Source organism: Ailuropoda melanoleuca, chromosome 2, assembly GCF_002007445.2.
Source record: "Ailuropoda melanoleuca isolate Jingjing chromosome 2, ASM200744v2, whole genome shotgun sequence".
Classification (NCBI taxonomy): Eukaryota; Metazoa; Chordata; class Mammalia; order Carnivora; family Ursidae; genus Ailuropoda; species Ailuropoda melanoleuca.
In genome coordinates, this window is record NC_048219.1 from 134030959 (window position 1) to 134050675 (window position 19717).

The window sequence follows — 19717 nt, forward strand, 5'->3', positions numbered from 1 at the left end:
TCAAAGAGCATCTGCCATAATGAATAAAAATATATTTGTATTTCCCCCATGTGCTTCCATTCAGGCGGTCCTGGGTTACAGTCCAGTAAGTCAAGCTCAGGGAACATCATGTTCATCTCAGAGTTAAGAGAGAAGCCCGAACTAAAATAAAAAAAAAATTTAAAAAAAACCTAAGAAATAATTATAAATGTAAATAAAATTAGTTAATTGCCAATTTGATTTTTTTTCTACCTGGTGCAATTATTTGTAGCTTGTAACATTAAGCATATTTTTACAGTACATTTTAAACATGCATATAATGGTTTCAAGCTTCCGTTTTGAATGAGACATATTTATACTCCAAATGCCACATTTACTTATGTATTTCCAGTGTGTCTGAATATTTTGGGAAGGAAACAAATAGGATGATTATGTAATTGCCACCAATATGTTTTGTATTGCTTTGTTTCACTTTTGAAATAACAACCGTATTACGCCATAAGTGGTAGATTCAGTAACAAAGGCAACAAATTATTTGTTGCATGTGCTGTATGTGCCAGGCACCGTCACAGGCTCTGCCCTCGGAATTCTGCCTCCACGAATTTTGTGGACTAAGGAAGGGAGCTAGCCAAAGAAGCAAGCAGCTACAGTGACTTTATGAAGGCAGCTGTAAACACAGTTAACTGTGGGGCATCTAGGCAGAAGGAGCACCTGGTCCAGGCTTGGGAGACCAGAAAAGCCTTTGCAAAGGAGATGACCATGGAGCTAAGTCCCAAAGAAGAATGGAATTTAATCAGGCAAATTATGTGGGGTGGGACTTAGCAGACAGAAGGACAGCTGTGTGTGCAAAGACCCTGATCCAAGAGAAAGAATGGAAGGTTGGAGATAGCTATAAGTAGTTCAGTATGGCTGGAGCGGAGTGTTACTGGTGCAAGGGAGGGAATGGTTTGTGGAATGATGGGGGTTAATGTCAGGAAAGCAAGGGCAAGAGCATGAGGGGTGCTGAATACCATACAAAGGAATTTGGATGTTATTCTAAATAAGAGTAATATATAATGCTTTCCTAGTGCTTATATGGGTGCATATTGCTCTAAACTTATCTCACTTAGTCTTCACAGCTGGTGATTTTATAGGTAATGAAACTGAAGCACAGAGAGTAGAAGTACATCATTAAAGTTGCCCAACTGGGCAGTAATGGAACTGGGCTCCTAAAGGCAATGGGATGGGGCATGATGTAATTTTTTTTTTTTTTTTTTTTTTTTTTTTTTTTTTTTTTGGTGAAGATCATTCTGGCTCAAGTATGAAGATAGAATTTGAGAAGACATTTCAGTAACCCACGTTAAACCAAGCTGAAGACCTGAGCTAAGTTGAGTCAATGGGGAAGGAAAGAAATAAGTAAGTAGAGAGATGTTCATGGGCTATGGTAGGATTCAGTGGTGGATCAGTAAGATGTGAGACCAAGTATGTGACCAAATGGGCTTCTCCAAATACATCATGAGTACCAGATTTTAGGACATATACAATCAAATATGCATTTCCTATGACCACATTTGTAATTGAAATGACTAAAGTAAATATCAACTAATCTTTAACTGATGACACAAAATTAATTTGAATAGTGGCATAATTTAAATGAAGAAATTGAAAGACCTAGGCTTCACTTTATAAAAAATACTATGTCATCTAACTATGGTGTTACTTCATTCTTATGTTACTTATAGTACAGCTCTCTGTCTCTGTCTTTTATTTTTCTGCCAATTCTAATTCCCCAGCAGAAGAATCTCATCTATGACCGTGTTTTCTCAATGTTGACAAAAACTCAAAATTCAGGTAATTTTGCTGCAAGTGTCAGTCAATTCTTGATAATTCAGATTCTAGGTTGTGAGTATCTTCTTTGATCCATTTCTCTGATTATCCTGCTTTTTATACTACTATCTACACATGGGCATTGCTCCCTGCAATGCCTACCATTCTCATATCTTTGAATCCTGGCCTCTCCAGCTCAGGATCCCTATTATCAGCTGCCAAACCTACCTATTAGCTCGTTAACTTGTTCATATTTAGTGGTCTCTTCTCTTCTGCAAATTTTTGTAATACTGGTAATTTTATGATAAAACTGACATCTTTCAAACATTCTGTTGCTTACAAACCTTACCCATAATCTGTATTAAAATGTCAACTAATTAGTATTCTTTAGCTGTGTCTAGTGGTCTAGTTCATCTTTGAAAAGACATTTTCGAACTTTGAGAACTTTTGTCACTTATTTTTGTGATGTGCGTGTCCTTTTTCCTTGGCTGTAGAGCCAAGCTTTGAACACTCATTCAATATTATATCTCTGCCTCCTTATCTTTAAAACAATTATCCTTGTGTGTTCATATTTCAGGTCTTTGCCCAACTTATAGTCCTGCCTGTACTGTTGATTCTGATCTTCCAAACTCTGTCCAGATTCACTAGGGCCAATGTTCAGAGCCAATAATAAACAGCCATTAATCTCCATTTTAGATTAAATTATTATTAGAACAGCCAAACTTAACGAGTACGTAGCCATATTTTAAAGATAATCTGTAAGTAAAAGGAAAGGTGAGAAAAGAACATTTTATATTGATGAAAGGACAGAGGAACACAACTTGCATTTATAAAAACCTTAAACATAAAAACATAGAAAACAATGCCTTTCATCAGGACAAGAATAAAGAAGAAACTAACCTATTCTTTGTTTTCATGTATCTCTCTGTATAAATAATATCTGTTATCGTTTATTTCTCTGGTGTAAATAACAAGGATAGAGCAAATCAAAGCAAGGTTTGAGTAATACAGGAGTAGGGCAAATGGTTGGTTGACAGGAACAAAAGATACTGGATTTGGAATGCATTGTAAGTGCAGAAGGAGTAACAAAAGAAAAGTGAATTATCCGTTCAAGATAAAAATTCCCAGGAGAGATAAAAAGTAGAAGTAAATTAGAATGATTAAAATGCTACTGTCTTTCTATCGTTATCATCAACATTTTAGAAATCATTCCATTGGTGAATTTTTGTTGTTTAACCTACATCTGATTTCAACAGTTCACTGCAGTGGTCAGCAAACTGTAGCTGGCAGTCCCACCAATTAAGAATGCTTTCATATTTTTATAGGGTTGAAAAAAAATCACAAGAATAACATTTCATGACACAGAAACATTAAATGGAATTTAAGATTCAGTGATCATAAAGTCTTTTAGGAAAATAGCCACGTTATTTGTTTCTGTGTTGTCTGTGGCTGCTTTCGTGCTCTAACAGCAGAGCTGAGTGGATGCCACAGAGACCATATGGCGGGGAAAGACTGAAGGACTTACTCTCTGGCCATGTACAGAAAAGTTTGCCAGTCCCTGATTTCATGACTCAAATAAGTCTCCTCTTATTTGATAAAGACCTTTTGATCAACGTAATTTGAAAGTATTCATTCCCAAACCAATGGATGCCTATATAATGACATAATTTAGAAGTGAATAAAACAAGCCATTTCCTATACAGATGATCATGTTAATTACCAGTCCCACAAAAACAGTTATTTTTAGGACATGTGTAACAGTTGAACAATCTAGAAAAGTAATCTAAAATATTTTATTGCTTTTATTGACTCCTGTATACTTCTCTGGAAAATTCTTTATAAGGAAAACAGTGAAGTTGATTTGGACATGTAATGAGAAATAAAAATCCTTAGAAATCCCAAAAAGGAACAGAGAATAGTGATGAATGGCTAAAGGAAGCTATGTGAAATGTCCTTTTCACAGCATGTAAGGCTATCCCTTCAGCAGTTAATAGGACCCCTTAAAATGACACGTATTTTTAGAACAAGTTTACCATGCTAAATTGAAGTTGATCCCTGGTATGTAAAGGCCACTGAAACACTTCCCTCAGCAAATCTGTTGTATTTACCTAGGTCATCAGTGCACTCAATAACTTCATTTAGCTTTTTTAAAAATATGAGCTTTTAAAATAAATACATAAATAATAAAAAATACAAGAGCTTTAGTTTTTCTTTGCATATTCATAAATTTGGGAATTAAGACAACGACACAGTGTATACATCACAGGTAAATACCTGTATAAAAATCATCACAAGGCAAGTCATGTCTATATTAACCAACAGATTTTATTAAAGTTAAGGCAGAATAAACTGATAAACTGATTCAGTTTGATAAACTGAATTTTAGACACTAATGAAATAAATTAATAAAATTATATAGGAATGGAGGAGAGGTTTAAAAACTAATATTCTAAGAAGAAGTTAGGTATTCTATCATTTATGAGTGTTTAATATATTTATTTTGTAAAGATATGTATTTATTCAGCCTGCATCCATCACAGCCAGTGGTGTGGCCAAGCACATAGGCTGTGGTAGGTAACTACCCCATCTCTAACCAGCCAGATGTAACTAGACAATGTAACTCCCTTGGTTTTCATCCCTCAGTTTGTCTCCCTAGAAAGTAGACACAATAATATGTTCATGTCATAAAGTTAACAAATATGTTAGTTCATTGTTATCATTTTATGCCAGGCCCTATGTGAAGGATTTTTACATAATGCAAGCATAAACATTTACCATCTTCTTGATTTTTCCTTCCATCAGCTTATTAAGCAGATCCTTATTCCTCATCTCTTCAGCAGTGATTTTTTTTTAAATAATCTTGGTGCATTATGAGAAAACTAAAATGTTTCAAACAACTCTGTGTCACTAATGAAATCTACCCATCATCTGTCCATATTAAGTCTTCAACCAACCAGTAATCTTTAGTCATATCTATGTGATAAATGATAAAATACAACCACCATTGATTGCCATACTATGGGAATTTAGGGTAGCTGGTCAAAAAGCAACTTCTGAATGCATATTCCTGCTCTGTGAACTTCCTTGAAACCATGGAGCCAGTCCCACAACAAGACTGTGGGAGCCAGTCCTACTGTAAGCTTCACTGAATGAAGTCCTGTTTTGGTCTGGTGTTGGCTTGAGGAGATTGGAGCACATCCAATGGTCACATCCAGGACCTCGTTGGGAATTCCCTTTAACACAGACAAGACTCAGGTTGGGTAAATAAGTCCATAGATTCCTAAGAATGGGAATTCCATGTTCCTGGATGAATAGCCATTTCTGTATGCCTAGTCGATTGTCTGATTTCTCTGTCTGTTTGGAAGTTTGGATCCATCCTATAGTAAACTGCATAGCGAAGTATGCAAAATTTTGGCAAATGATCTTTTTGTTGAAAAGGCATACATGTTTCTCTGAATTTATAAGACATTGATCTAGACTGAACGTGTCATGACATTCACAAATAGGAGGACTGGGAGAGCCACTGCAAATGAAATCTTTCCTGAAGATTTGGGCTTGGTTTGGTTTGGTTTGGGCTGCCAAAAGATGCATCCAGGGGGATCCCTTATAAGTTTGAGAAACTCCTTAACAGATACACTGTAAAAGGGGAAGCCACACAACTCTGGAGCACCATCATCTTTTCCTCCAAAGAATACTCGTGATCTTTTCCAAAGTGGAAAGAGAGGATTCTGTATTGTCTTTAAAAGGTTGGATCATCCTCAGAGGGGACATTGAGGACACTGAAAGAATGACTCAGATGAGGTGAATTAAATGGAAAGTCCCCAAATTTCCTCATAGAGAACCTTGGAACCAAATCTTTCATGAAAATATGTCTGTACCAAGAACCCACACTCTCTTGGGAAGGGTGTTTCCTGAGTTTGCCATTCTCCAGGCTATAGGCTGTCTCCAGAGAATCAAGCTGTGTTGGAGTTCAGAAAACAAAATGACACCATGTCTAAAAACTCCCCAAATTTCTGCATACACAATGGAAAATTAGATGCATAACCATTCAATTTAACCAACTTCGGTCAATAATCTTTCATACACATACATTAAAAACAATCCATTGTAATTTCAAAAGTTAGACAGTTTGGTTCACTAAGAGTTTCTTTAATAGTATAAAACTAGTGCAATGGGTACTCCAAGTCCCAGGCATATGGCTCCACCATGTGGATGAGCCTCTGCAAATAACATTGACAATATTTTTTAAAAAGAAGGAGAAGTTAGTTATAATGAAAATTAGCGATCATAGGTCAAACCCTCATTTTATGCATGAGAAAGAGAACTAGAGAGGTTAAATTATTTACCCAGTTACGTGCCACTACCAAAGCAAGAATCTGGGGGCTCTTAGTATTGAAGCAATTGCTTGAACTAATTAAACTTTACTGTTAGTTCACCCATTCATTTTAATTATTAAATCATCAGATAATCATGTTCAATGGGTATTTGCTTTATTTTTGACTGTCCATAATCCAAGCCCCTTTCCTATTTGGTAGGAGTTCTGTTGTGTAAATGTGATGAGGCAAAGCCCCATTTCCGTCAATGGAACTGGAAGAGCGTTCATCCCCTCTTCTCACCCCAAGAGCTAAGATAGATGCGGGCATGTCACTTAGGTGTGGCCAGCAGGAAGGTCTGTGCAGGAATATTGGATATGGAGGAAGTTCCTGAATCAGAGGTAGTTAGGGGTGGTTCTGGGGGCAACAGAGCAGTTAAGTCACAGTGGTAGTGGCTGTTCATGTCAGCAGCGACAGCACAAATCCAGTGGCAGCACTGATGGTGGCAATGCCCCCTCCATGCTGATCATGAAATATGAGCTTAATTACATTATGTACTTCCTAGTGCCTAATTCAGACCCACTTTCTGAACCTGGTTCTTCAGCCCTCCTGTGGACTATCTAAGCCACCCCATATTCTTCCACTGGAGTCCTTTTTTGCTTAGTAGAACTAGAGTCAGTTTTTGTTATGCAGCTAAGACCCCAATTTAAAAGAAGTTGTTACCAGTAGTGAGTTGCAGCACAGAACCTCAGTGAAATTGGCAAAACCCAGCACTTTCATCTGGCCTGGTTGAGCGTGAGGGAATTTAAAATCCTAGTCATTTTAGGAATGGAATTTTGATCTGCCTGATACTAGTATGCAAAAGTGAAACATCCAATTAAATTATTTTCTGTGATCACTGGGAAAGAAATCTTACTACCTTGTGGCATCATGCTGTGTGTTCGCCAAGACAGTCCACATGTAAGTGCTCCAGTCCCCAGTCCTAGTCCCTGAGTGAGCCCAGTCTAGGTAGCAGGTATGGACTCTAGCCCATAGCCATGAAGTCATCCCCAGGCTTTAAGATTCCTAGGTGAGGCAGTGGACATCACAGAGCAGGGAAAGTTCATCTCCAGTGGCCCACTTGAATTCCTTATCTGCAGAATTCATGATCATAATAAAATAATTGTTGTAATCTGCTATGTTGGGTTAATTTTTTAAAAAGATTTTATTTATTTATTTATTTGACAGAGAGAGAGACAGCCAGCGAAAGAGGGAACACAAGCAGGGGGAGTGGAAGAGGAAGAAGCAGGCTCCCAGTGGAAGAGCCTGATGTGGGGCTCAATCCCAGAATGCCGGGATCACACCCTGAGCCGAAGGCAGATGCTTAACGACTGAGCCACCCAGGCGCCCCGGGTTAATTTTTTTTTATGCAGCAAAGATAACCAGAACAGGAACCTACACCCAAATCAATGACTAGTGGACTAGTTGGATGGCGAGGAGGTTGGAAAAGCAGGATCAGAGGGTTGTGGAGGGAGTTAGGGGAAAGGTTATGCTGAATGAATATGATCTCTCAGAGTGAGCCCAGAATCTGAGTATATTTCTCAGGAAGTTATATGTTCACCACAAGGCCTCTAGTGTGGATGAGATGACCCACTCAGTAGATACAGGTCAACCTCCTTTCTCAGCAAGGCCGGTGGATTCATGAGCCAGGTGTCCCTTGTGGAGGGAATGAAGATTACGTATAGCAATGGCCATCTGGCTTCAGCTTTAATGAATGCTCCATTTTCTATTACTGGTAGCTGATCAGCAACTCCTGAAAAGCATGATACCTAGTGGAACCAAAGGCCTATTTGGTGTTAGTTTGTCTGTATGGGGTACTAACTTATTATCTTTTGGGTGATACAGAGTGGTTAACAGCAGTTTTTCCTTATTGCAGTAGATTATTTAGTGTGGGTTTGTTTTGGTTTCCCTGGTCATTTTTCTTGTCATTACATGATCCATAGATTAATTGGTTGCCTTATAAAGGCCATGGTATCCCAAGCAAAATTGCTTCAGTTTAAAGGAACTAATTTTTTTGAAGAAACAAGCCAAAAGGCTAATGTTCAAGGAATTCATTGGTATTATTGCATGCCCCATTACTCAGAAGGAACGAATCCTCAAAGATTCAGATGTGCTTTGTCCAAGAGTCAACACCCTGGGAGTCTGAGGTGCTGTTCTGCAGGATATGGTTTATGTTCTGCACAAATGACCATCACGTGGAGTTCTTTTTTCCCCTTGACCAAAGTATACAAGTCTGGAATCCTAGGGTTCGAAATTGTTATGGAGGCTCTTAGGATTATACTGACTCTTTCGCCAATAATTTGCTTTCTATCCTTTTGATCTTGGATTCTAACAGCACCATGAGAGTAGGGGTTCCACTGAATTGGAAGCTAAGGCTGAACCTAATTAATTTGGTTCTTCACACCCTATGTAAGCAACCGAAAACAAAGACCAAAAGAGAAAAGATGGTTTCTGTTGTCACTGTGTTACTGTGTTTGCTTGTTCCCTCGAGGGAAAGTAGAGTTACTGCTGCTCTTGTGGGTAGAAAGAAAGTGTCCGTGTACAGCAGCCTTATTTAAGCAAGTCCACCAAGGGCTCGTATCCCTCACCATATTGGGTCAAGAATCATAACCCACTGAGTTTCAAGCTGAAGGCAAACAAAAGTGGAATGGAGGAGGGGAGTCATAAAATTCAGTTAATCCCTCAGCTGCAATACATAACAAGCCCATTTAGTCCCCATGTTCCCTTTTTGCTGAATCATGTTGCTTTGTTTTTGCTTCTGTTTATTTACGACCAAGAATTCTTCCTAGACACAGTCTCCTAATTTGTTGTTGATTCATTTTCTGGAAAATGATACAAAAAGCCATAGATCAATGTAAGCTTATAACTAGTGGAATAATACAAATTTGTATCTATTTTAATTAAGTTAAATTACTTGAAGGAACTATTGCTCTAAGAAGTATTACATTTCAAGTAAATAGACATAAAAATTTCAAAATAGAGTTTATTTGACTTAAATGTTTCATTAGGTAGTTATTTTAGCCCCAGAGTTTCTCATTTCTGGATTTTATAGTTGTGGAGATTGTATCTGGGAAGTTATTAGTTTTTAGATAATATTATTATGATTAAAAATATTTATTTCTCAACTTCACATAAAATTTTTCCTGTACTAATCATAAGAGTGACATTTCAACTAGTCTCTACCGTGAAATTGAACTGCTTTCCTAAGTATTCTTGATAATAAAATAATTGAGTCTAGATATAGAGCATTACTACTTTAGTATATTAAATTAAGTAGCTTATTATTGGTAAAAAGAGTGTCAAATTTTAACTCGAAGCATTTTTCATATTGGAGAGACTAATAGCTCACCATGATATTTAATATATTAAAATATTAAAATATCAAAATTATTTTGGGTTTTAAAAAACGATAGCCAAATACGGGATGGAAATAAACATTTTAGAAATGTTAGAATTATTTGCTACAGGATAGTAAAATAAATTCCTGAAGGATGCAACTTTGGATCGTATAAAGAGAATAATATAATGATTTGGGGTTGTTGGAACATTTCAAAATAAATTGGTAGTTATATCAGAATATTATTTCAATATTTAAGAGTAATTTATCACCCAAAAATTTTCAATTAAGATCCCAAAATGATTTACCACAGACATTTTAAGCATATCCAAACATTTCCACATAAATTAAGCATGATGTAATTGCGTGTTACATTAAGCAATGCACCACTGTTGATTCATGTGGAAATCTCAGAAGTTTCACTGATTACTATCATTTCAGTGTGTACTAATGGAGATGTCATAGGTATTTTCATGAGGATCATGCTGTAAATCAGCTTCGATACACCATTCTAAAGATTGAGGTAAAGTTGTCAAAATGTCGTAGTCTGTTTATGCAGACTCGTATGTTGTTTAGAAATTAATGTATAAGTAAGCACTATTAGGGTTACTTCAAATAAAGCATATATTTAAATAAGTCACTTTCCCATGCTAGCTCTTTGTGTTTATCAACACAAGTTACTGTCTGTTAAAAAGTGACACTTTTTTATGGTTATTTATTTTCTATTTTGGCATAAACAAAATTAAGGCAATGGGCTTGTTTCATAATTCTGGTCTTTTGCATTTCCCAATAATCACAAAAATTATTTGATCCCTATTTATTTATTTACATCCACATATGCACCAAAAACATTATAGGGCAGATTACTTAGATTTTTTTCTTCATATAGAAAGATTTAGAGAAAAGTTAAAAATAAATAAAAAGACTCAGATTTAAAAAAAAAAAGATTTAGAAATTTTTTTAATTAATAAATATTTTTAAACATGGTAAAGGAAAATTAAGAACAGAAAAGTTAAATGGAGCCAGGAGTGAGGTTAATATTTAAAAAACATACACTTGCTAGTGATGAGCCACAAATTTGGCTCCAAGCTCTCCGGCAGCCAGATATTCCTTAAATAGCTTGGGGCTGTCTTCCTACGGAAGCCAACAGCCAGTTTGAATGACCTTGAGGCTACTCAGCCTTGCTTAGTATGGTATAAGAAGATTGCAAGTAGACTACGCTTTACACAATAGATTTGTTATTGAGAAACTGGACAGAAATGGAAACCTTGCACATGGATCATGTTATAAATGTCTAGTGGAAGGATCCTAAAGAGTTCCTTTTAAAGAAAATCTACAAATGACTCCTTGTGTAAGATGGTACAAATACACCTACTTCTCTTATGCATTTGGAATATTCAAGATTGGATTTTCTGAAATCTGTATATAATATTCTGGGACTGTCCTTTTATCTCAGTATCATGGTAGTAGAAATAGTCAATAGATGTGCTGAATTTTTCAATGATTTTACCCTACATGAGAAAACCTCTAACTTCTGCTTTGCCGTATTGTGTTGTGTTGGTCATGTTTCAATGCCTTGCTCAAGGTTCTGAGGGCACAGGGCAGCCTCCACATTTAAATTTTTTTGTGCAATACACAAATATTTGAAAATATAAATATACATATCTATAGCCATATTCAAAGGTGCCCTTAACCATCCCCAGTTAATGTCTACCCTAACTCTAAACATTGAACCAAGCATCACTTAAAATATTTTTACCTTTTAAAAAAGTTTTCCTTATACTAAAATGTGTCTCCTATGATTCTTGAAATAAAAACAATTAGCTTTAGTAGAGACTTTATATTTAAAAGGGTCCTCATAGATAAGTTATGTATCCCATTTTGCAGGTGAAGGGCACAGGATGCGGAGAGGGTGAGGTTTGTTTCCTGTTGTGTCCCACGGCCCCGCATTGAGCCTAACACATAGTAGGTTCTCCGTGGCTACTGTAAAACAAAGCCTGAGTGCTAGTGGTCCATGATGGCACTGCTCCAGGATCCATCTGTGATGGTTCAGTTAGACCTCAGAAATGCACTTATATGTCACCTATCAAAGCAGAGAAATTGCCCTATGGTGTTACATTCCCATTTGAGAAGCATAACTTTCTGTATGAATACGTGGCATTTTCAAATGCTAAAAGATCTAAGTCAAAAAATAGAGTCATGTTAGAGTCCTTGCCTGTAATCAAGACTCATGACAAATAAAAAGCCCAGTTTATACTTGTATTTACTAAGTTGAAAAGTGCTTTAGGGCAATGATCCACCTGGAGAAAAAAATGTTTCTGGTGTGGATGACTCAGAAAATAAATCACTAGCAACACAAAATCAGGGTATAATCACTGCAGACAGACTAAATCAGTAGAGGTCTAGCTAGTTTACCCCAACATGAATGAAAAATAGATAAACTAATCAACCATACAACAAACTATATAACCTAAGTGACAGAAACTATTTAACTAACAGGTGAAAAAGAGCCTTTAATTTCCTCACAAGGCATCTATTTATATGGAAAGAATGTAAAGAAATTGAAAGCATTTCCTCTGTTTGCAATAGAGAATTGAAATAAAAGACAGGAATAATTGGATATTCTTAGTGACATGAATCACTATCATTTAGTTCTTCTGAGAAATTGTTTAACCAAATATAGGGCTATTTAAGACGTGAAGCTGTTCACTACCAACAATGAACATATAGCCAGTCAGCCAGGGTATCCTTTAAAAGACACACAAAACAGGTTGAGAGTGAATAAAAGAATATTGGAGAATCAACTATGCATAGCAAATAAAAATGAAAAGTAAAATAGTCATATCAAGATAGAAGATAAAGAAAAAAATGAATAGGTACTAAAAAGGTTGGCTTAAATTCACATTGATGATTATGGGAATCCCTTTCGTATTTTGTCTTATTTTTTATTTTTAAATTTATTTATTTGAGAGAGAGAACACAAACAAGGGAGAGAGGCAGAAGGAAAGGGAGAAGCAGATTCCTCACCCAGCAGGGAGCCCAGCATGGGGCTCAATCCCAGGATGGTGGGATCATGGCCCGAGCCAAAGGCAGACACTTAACCAACTGAGCCACCCAGGTGCCTATGGGAAGTTGAGACCCTACTCCGGAAGTTCTCAATCTCTTTTCTCAATTAGACAGGCCATTTCATATATAATCTCTAAACATACCAGCTCTCTTTGAAGGCAAGGAGTTTAGTTTTTGATGTGTTTGATTGGTTGGTTTCAGTCGCTGGGTGTGGGAAGAGGACAATTGACCTGCTCTTCTGATGACGAAGAAACCTCTTCATCCATTTCAGCAAACTTATTTGTTAATTATTTTGCGAATCTCAAGCAACACTTAAAGAGATTTAAGAAGAAAAAAATCTCACAGTCCTTATTTCTATTTTCACATCATTGCCTCCATTATTCACTGCTACCTGCACATTTATTTACATCCTATGGTATAATCAAACTATACAGATCACTTAGTGCTCTACTTTTCAACTTTTTGTTTTTCTGTGTTATCATACAGTCCATATTTATAATTATTTAAGGGAACAAAATATTCCATGGATGTTTACTTATCTGTTTGTCTATTGTTGAACAATCAGTTTGCTTCTTAGGTGTTATTTATAATTAACACTGCATTTGAATTCTCTCTACTTTTATGGGGTTTTTTTTCTTTTTAATTATTGCCTTAGGATAAATTCCCAGGAATAGAGGGAACTGTGCCAAATGGGATGAACATTTTACAGTACACTCCGTGAGTGTTGCCAAATTGTTTTTTTAAAGGTATATACTAGTTTACAGTTTCATCAGTGATATCTGAATGTATCAGTTTTACCCAAAAGTTGACAGCAGTTTTGCTTTATCATTTGACCATACTTGTGCTTTGGGATGCTTTTTCTTTTCTTTTTGCACCACTATCCAAGAGGGATGAGTAGATGACTTGGAGAGCACAGAGCTGTCACTCAGATTGGAATGACTGAGGAAACTTGTTTTTATTCAATAGCCATTGTTACAGCCACTCGGTGGAATATTATTCAGGAATAAATAAGGATAAGCAGAAATTCTACATAGTGACATCAAAAACACATTCTGGAATTCAATTCAAAGGATAAGGAAGACTTAAAGGGTTTGGCTTGTCCACTTATGTTTCCAAATCCACACCATCTGAGAGACAACAGTGTATACTCAGCCTTGTTTTATGCCAAAGACTTTCTTGCAACACAGTCTGTTTCCAAGGGTAATACAAATCTATTTTTCCAAGAACAGTGCTTGCTGCCTAACCATTTCTAGCTACCTACAAAGTTCAGAAGAAACGGATCGAATGTGAGGTCCTGTAATTTTGCTGGATGGGCATACGGGGCCAGCTGGAAACATTGAAAAATATGCTATCTAAAAGAATAGGACATCTAATTCTTTTCTTGGTATTTATCTATCTGGTCTTTTTCTAATTAGTTGCAAATCATGTGCTTTTTTAGAATGTTTGCCTTAAACTGTAATATTTACAAAAATACCTGCTCAATATTAAACTCTTCTGTATTTGTTTACAAGAATGGACTCTGGAACTAGATTGATTGCATTCAAATGCCAGCTTTGCCAATTAGCTGTGAGACTTTGCATGTTGCTTCACCTGTTCTCTGATTCAGTTTGCCCATCTGTAAAATGGGGATAGTAATAGTAATAGTTATATTACCACCTGTCTCATAGGACTGTTGTGAGGATTAAACGGGCTATAATATCATCATGTCTGGAACCACATAGCAAAGCATTCAATGAATTGTCTGTTATGTTGTTATGTGAGAAATTGGATTTTCTGTACTGCACAGACTCCAAAACCCACATCACAATAGTTTGTTAGTGACCTTTGTTTCCTCTCCTTGAATTCTCATTTTTCCATTTAAAATATAAGACATAGCAAAAATCCTAATAACACTAGCTGACGTAATGGAGTGCTTATTATGTACCATGCACATGCTTCATACATATTATCTCACTAGTCATCGCAATTACTCTTTGAAGCTGATGCTGGTTTTCAGATGCAGTGTCAAATGCTTAGAGAAACTAAACAACTTGACCAAGTCCAACTAGTAAGTGGCAGAACCTGAACTTGAAAGCAGTCCTGCTCATCAGAATATGTGCAGAAAAAGAGAGAAGATGTATCCAAATATTGCTAGTGGTTTTCTCTGGATCATAAAATTAGGAGTGATGTTATAAAATGTCTCTACATTTATCTCTGTTTTATGTAATAAGAACATATTACTTTGATAATGTTATTTAAATCTCTTTCAAATTGTGTAGATATTAGCATTTCTACTTCAAAATGAATAATAGTTACTTTATTGCTCACTCCTTTGAGCTAAAAAGTAGTCTATCTTTGAATCAGTCTTTTTATCCTTTGGACAAAGCAGTTCTATTACAGCTTTCTAAAAATGAATATAGTGTTTTAGAATTTGAATTTCATCTACTTGTTCTTAGCACAAATGTAACATGCACAGATCCTTTAAAAATTCAAGTTAAAATCCAGCGTTCGTTTTAACTTGGCATCAGAAAGTTTCCTTGCTCTTCCCCTTTATGTCTCTAAGGGAAATGCCCTCCTGAGTTCACTTGGGGACCAGCAACAGAGAAGAGAGGCCGAATGGAAGCAGAAACAGTCCAGTGACACTCAGAGGAGGCTGGTTTGTCCCTCGATCACTTCTCAGAACTTATAATAGGAATGGAGAAGAAGATGGAAAGGCAGAGTGCTACAGATCAGATGATGGTCAACTAACATTTATTCTAGTGCCTACTAAATCCTAGATGCTTTTACCAGTGCTATCCCATTCTGTTTTCTAAGACTGATGTGAAGTAAATATGATTAGTCCCACCTTATACGTGAGGGTACTATAGCTCAGAGATCAAGCAGCTTGCTTGAAACCATGCAGCGGATGAGTAGCAGACAAGGGATTTGAAACCTGGGCTTAACCCTACTCTTTTCCTCTATATAATGCTGTCAACACATTCATCATTCATAATGCCTGGAAGTAAAAAAAAAAAAAAGACAGTAATCTGTTTTTAGTATCATAAGTAAGAAAATATCCATAAACTGAAATAATGTGACAAAAAAGAATTAGAAAAAAAAAAGAAGTATGGGTCTGTGTGCACATCAGCTCTGTAGCTCTGTACTTCCTTTGCTTTTTTAACATAAGAACCTATTCTTTGATTACATGTTTCGGCTCAGGATAGCGTTTACTAGACCTATAGTCCTTGCTATAAAGTACAAGGCAAATTTTCATTTAGTGATTCATGGCAAATAGGTCTTATTTATAAAAACAAATAGCTGGACTCATAATATTACTGTGACTAGAACCACAATCCACAGACTTGCTAATTATTTTCTCCTCTGAGGTCTCTGGAAAGGTGAGGATAACCAACCCTGTGACCCATTTCTAAGGCTCTTATCATCTTTGACGTTTCTGTCAGTTTATTATTCTATGTATCTGTCAACATGGAGATTAAACAGAGAAGAGTGTGGACTTAGATTGCTTTCAGAACTTTATGAGGATAAGGACATTTAGACAATGGAATATGTTACTGAAACACGTTGTGAAGATTTCTTTCTTTCTTTTCTTTTCTTTCTTTCCTTTCTTTCTTTTTCCTTTTTTTTTTTTTCCAAGAGGCTGAGCTGTCATTTGCCTGGAATGGTTCAAGACAGTTCTGCCTGGAGGCAGGACTACGGACTCATTAACCTCCTAGCCCTGAAACTCTGTCAATCTCAATTCTCTCCACGGTTTCGATCAGATACAGCTGCCTCCAGTTTCATTCTGGTTGGTTTCGTGGGGCTGTGTGCTCTTGCAATTTTCTGTATTTCAGGGGAAAGAAGCATCTTCAATATGTGTCTGTAGCTATGCATGAGGCAGTGTGCATGGTGTATCTTTCCTTACCGAAAGGCTCAGCATAAAATATATTAATAGATGAGTGCACTGGTATATAGAAAAGCACCATGTGCCAAATATAGACGATTCTTATTATTTCTCTTTGCATATAGATGAATATACAGCTGTGGTGCTCTCAGGAGGCCTAGGAGTCGACTTGGTCCAAAGGAATGACTGTGCTATTTTTGCTCTTTCCCTCACATTATTTCTCAAGGCTTGAGGGAATTTAAATGTGACTTACTTGGCAATGACAAGTCTCTGTCCCCTCGGTGCCTCCCGAATGAGATCATTTACACAAGTCACTTCACCATAGCTCATTCTGTTTCTTCATACAGAAACAATACCACTTAGATGGAATCTAGATTTCAAGAAAGGACAGGTTCCCCCCCCCGCCCCCCCCAAAATGGCTACTTTGAAGCATGTTACTATTCAATTCACAGTACTGGTGTGATAATTCATTAAAATATATGTTTTCTAGAGGAGACAAGGGTCATTCAATAGAATCTTAGTATTACTAATGAAGGAACTGAGGCTCTGAGAAGTTAAGTGGCTTGGATCGGCTCTCCCAGTGAACTGATGACATTAGGGGGACTGGGACCCAGCTCTTTGGTGTTCTGGCCCAGAACGCAGACATCACTGCCTTACTCAGGACCTTTGCACTCCTGAATGAAATTGATTTTAGCAAAAGCAATAAAATCTCTCCTCCTGAAATGTTACTGCAATTTTATCATGAAGGAGAATTTTGGAACAAATAAATATTTATTGATACACATATCTGCTATTCTTTATGATTCTTAAAGAATTCTGTTATTTGTGAAACAGTGAAATTTATTCCTTATGGAAACCTATTAAAATGGAGACAAGCAGTAGTCAAGCCAAGCTTAAAATACATAGTGAGTACAAATTTGAAGAAAGTGACCATTCAGTTATTCTACTCTATAGAAGGAATAATAAAGGCCTTGGGGAGAAGTAGGGAAATGGTTAGAAGCCATTGCACTTTACAGAGTGGGCACTTAATGAATATTTTTAAATTCTATAAATGAATTCACTTAAAGGAATTTCTAAGTTTGTAAGCCGTTTTACAAGTGCTTTGAGAGATTCTGTGCTTTCTTAATGTACGTATATGTATTTATGGCAGAATATGTTTAAATGGAAATCAAGACAACTTTGAGCAAATTTAATCTAAATAACCAAAATTTCCTTGATCTCTCTTTTGGATTTGAGGAAATTCTGCAGTGGTTATATTGAGATTGAATCGTGGCCATTGTCATGGTATGGTGCCATCAGTACTACCCGCTACCACTATTTAACGTACAACATTTATAGGGAGGTGAATCAATATTTCTAATGAGAGAGTAGAGGAAAAAAATTAAATGATCTATTTCTCACTTAGGTAAACTAAAAAAAAAATAGTTTACTGGATTGCTCATTCATTCTTTCAACAAATATTTGTATGTCTTGCCTAATACGATAGGCAGTATGGAAGAATGAAGGCTCTGGACACAGAGTACCTAGGTTAGTATTCTGGTTTTCTATTTATTAGATATGTGATCTTGGAGAATTTGTTCCTCAGTTTCCTCATTTGTAAGATGGAGGTAATAATTGCTACCGATTGTTGTTCTAGGTTAAGTGACTGATATCGATAGAGCATTTAGCAGAGCATATAGTAAGGACAGATTAGTGCCAGCTGCTGTGATGGTATTCTGCATTATGGACTACAGATGAAGGGTAAATATAATAGATATGGTTCTGTCCTCATGGAGAAAAAGGTGAGTAGGGAGGAAGTAGTCATTAAATAGCTAATTGAACAGCTTTATAACTTTACACTTACGTGAAGTGCTAAGGGCAATATAGTGTGAATAACACAGATGTACTATCTCTCTGAATATGTGTTCACGTGTCATTTTCTTCTATTGCAACGAAGTAAAACCACACTTCACTTTGATATTCCACACCCTGGTGACTGCGTCTCCACATCTTTGATATTTCTAGGGTAAATCATACCCTTTCAAGGGAGCAGTGGGTGGAATTTCACATCAGGAACATTGTGTTGGACAGACATCCTTGAAATAATGTGTTTTTCCATTTTTCTTCTCATTTCTTTATGACCACTTAGAGTTTTAAGAAAGCATTCCTAATTTCGTGTTGCTACATTCCTTAAAGCAAAACTCTGTGATGCTCCAGAGACCTCTGTCCTCATAAAGACAAGTACTTCTGGGGAGAAATGAAAAGACCAACTGCCAGTGTTTGTTGAAGAGGAGCTCAGTAGTTCCTCACATTGTGCAACAGATGGCATTGACAGCCTGATGGCGGAGAAGGAGGAAGCATACATTCCCGTTCACCCAACCACTGCTCGCTCACTCCGCGACACCGTGGCAGAATTGCATGTTCCTTTTTTTTTTTTTCTTCTCATCCCACTGCTCAGCCTTCTAGAAGTGAGCTGACTTGGATAATCTGCAAAACTATTAACCAGATATCCCTTAAGTGCACTTGGCATTTTGGCCCCTACTCAGATATCAAAGATGTTTGAGGCAGATTTTAAATTCCTATTTAAATGAATGTCAGCTTGTTCCACAGACAGCTCATCTACACAAGGATTTTAAAAAGAAAAGAAAGCTGTCAAAGCATCTTCAAGAAGTCAAGCTTATTTCTCTGATTTTCTTTTCTTAAAAAATAAAACAGTATTCTCACTAATTAGGATTCCCCAAATCAAGACTGGACAAAGAGTGAGCCCAAAGTCCCAGAGTTACTAAAGTTATTCATGTTACCTTCAACATTTGTATTCATGCCTTATCTTATTTCTTACACAAGATACAGGGGTGGTCTCTTCCAAGATATGGGGGTGGTCAAAATATTTTGTTGCCTTCTTTTTTTCTTCTTGTAACACGGATGTTCCTTATGATAGGTGAATAGGAAACTTTGGACTCATCGTCTCAAGTGGAAGACACTGATAACAATATCTCAGGCAGCCTGCAACGCAGGGAGGTGCAGTCCAGGACTGCCGGGCTTATAGAGTGAAGTGTTAAAGCGATTCCGTGGTGTGGTGCTTGAGCGCACTAAAAATAGGTAACCCTGAACTATCCTGCAGTTGAAGGACAAGATAAAAATAGGAAATAAACTTGAAAAATAATTGTATAAATAGAGTACCGGGATTAACAACTCAACCCACAGGATCGAATTCACTAATAAGATTTGTTATTTTTATTGAATGCAAAAGATCGCGTGCCATTTAGATCTTTAAGGGAAATGTTGGTTATAGAAGTGTATTCTGAATTTGAAATGACTGGCATTCAAGCAGTGATAACT

General features: G+C 36.7%; 1 long non-coding RNA gene across 2 annotated transcripts in view; it reads left to right on the forward strand.

Moving 5' to 3' along the window:
- Nucleotides 1-19717, forward strand: part of LOC117801089 — a 58704-nt gene that overhangs the window by 24084 nt on the left and 14903 nt on the right. Inside the window, exon 5 of one of the 2 annotated variants that reach the window (XR_004623479.1) lies at nucleotides 1263-1374. The exons of the other annotated variant lie outside the window; for it this stretch is intronic. This is a non-coding gene — a long non-coding RNA (uncharacterized LOC117801089). The remainder of the gene's footprint in view (nucleotides 1-1262; nucleotides 1375-19717) is intronic. 2 annotated transcript variants of the gene reach the window in all.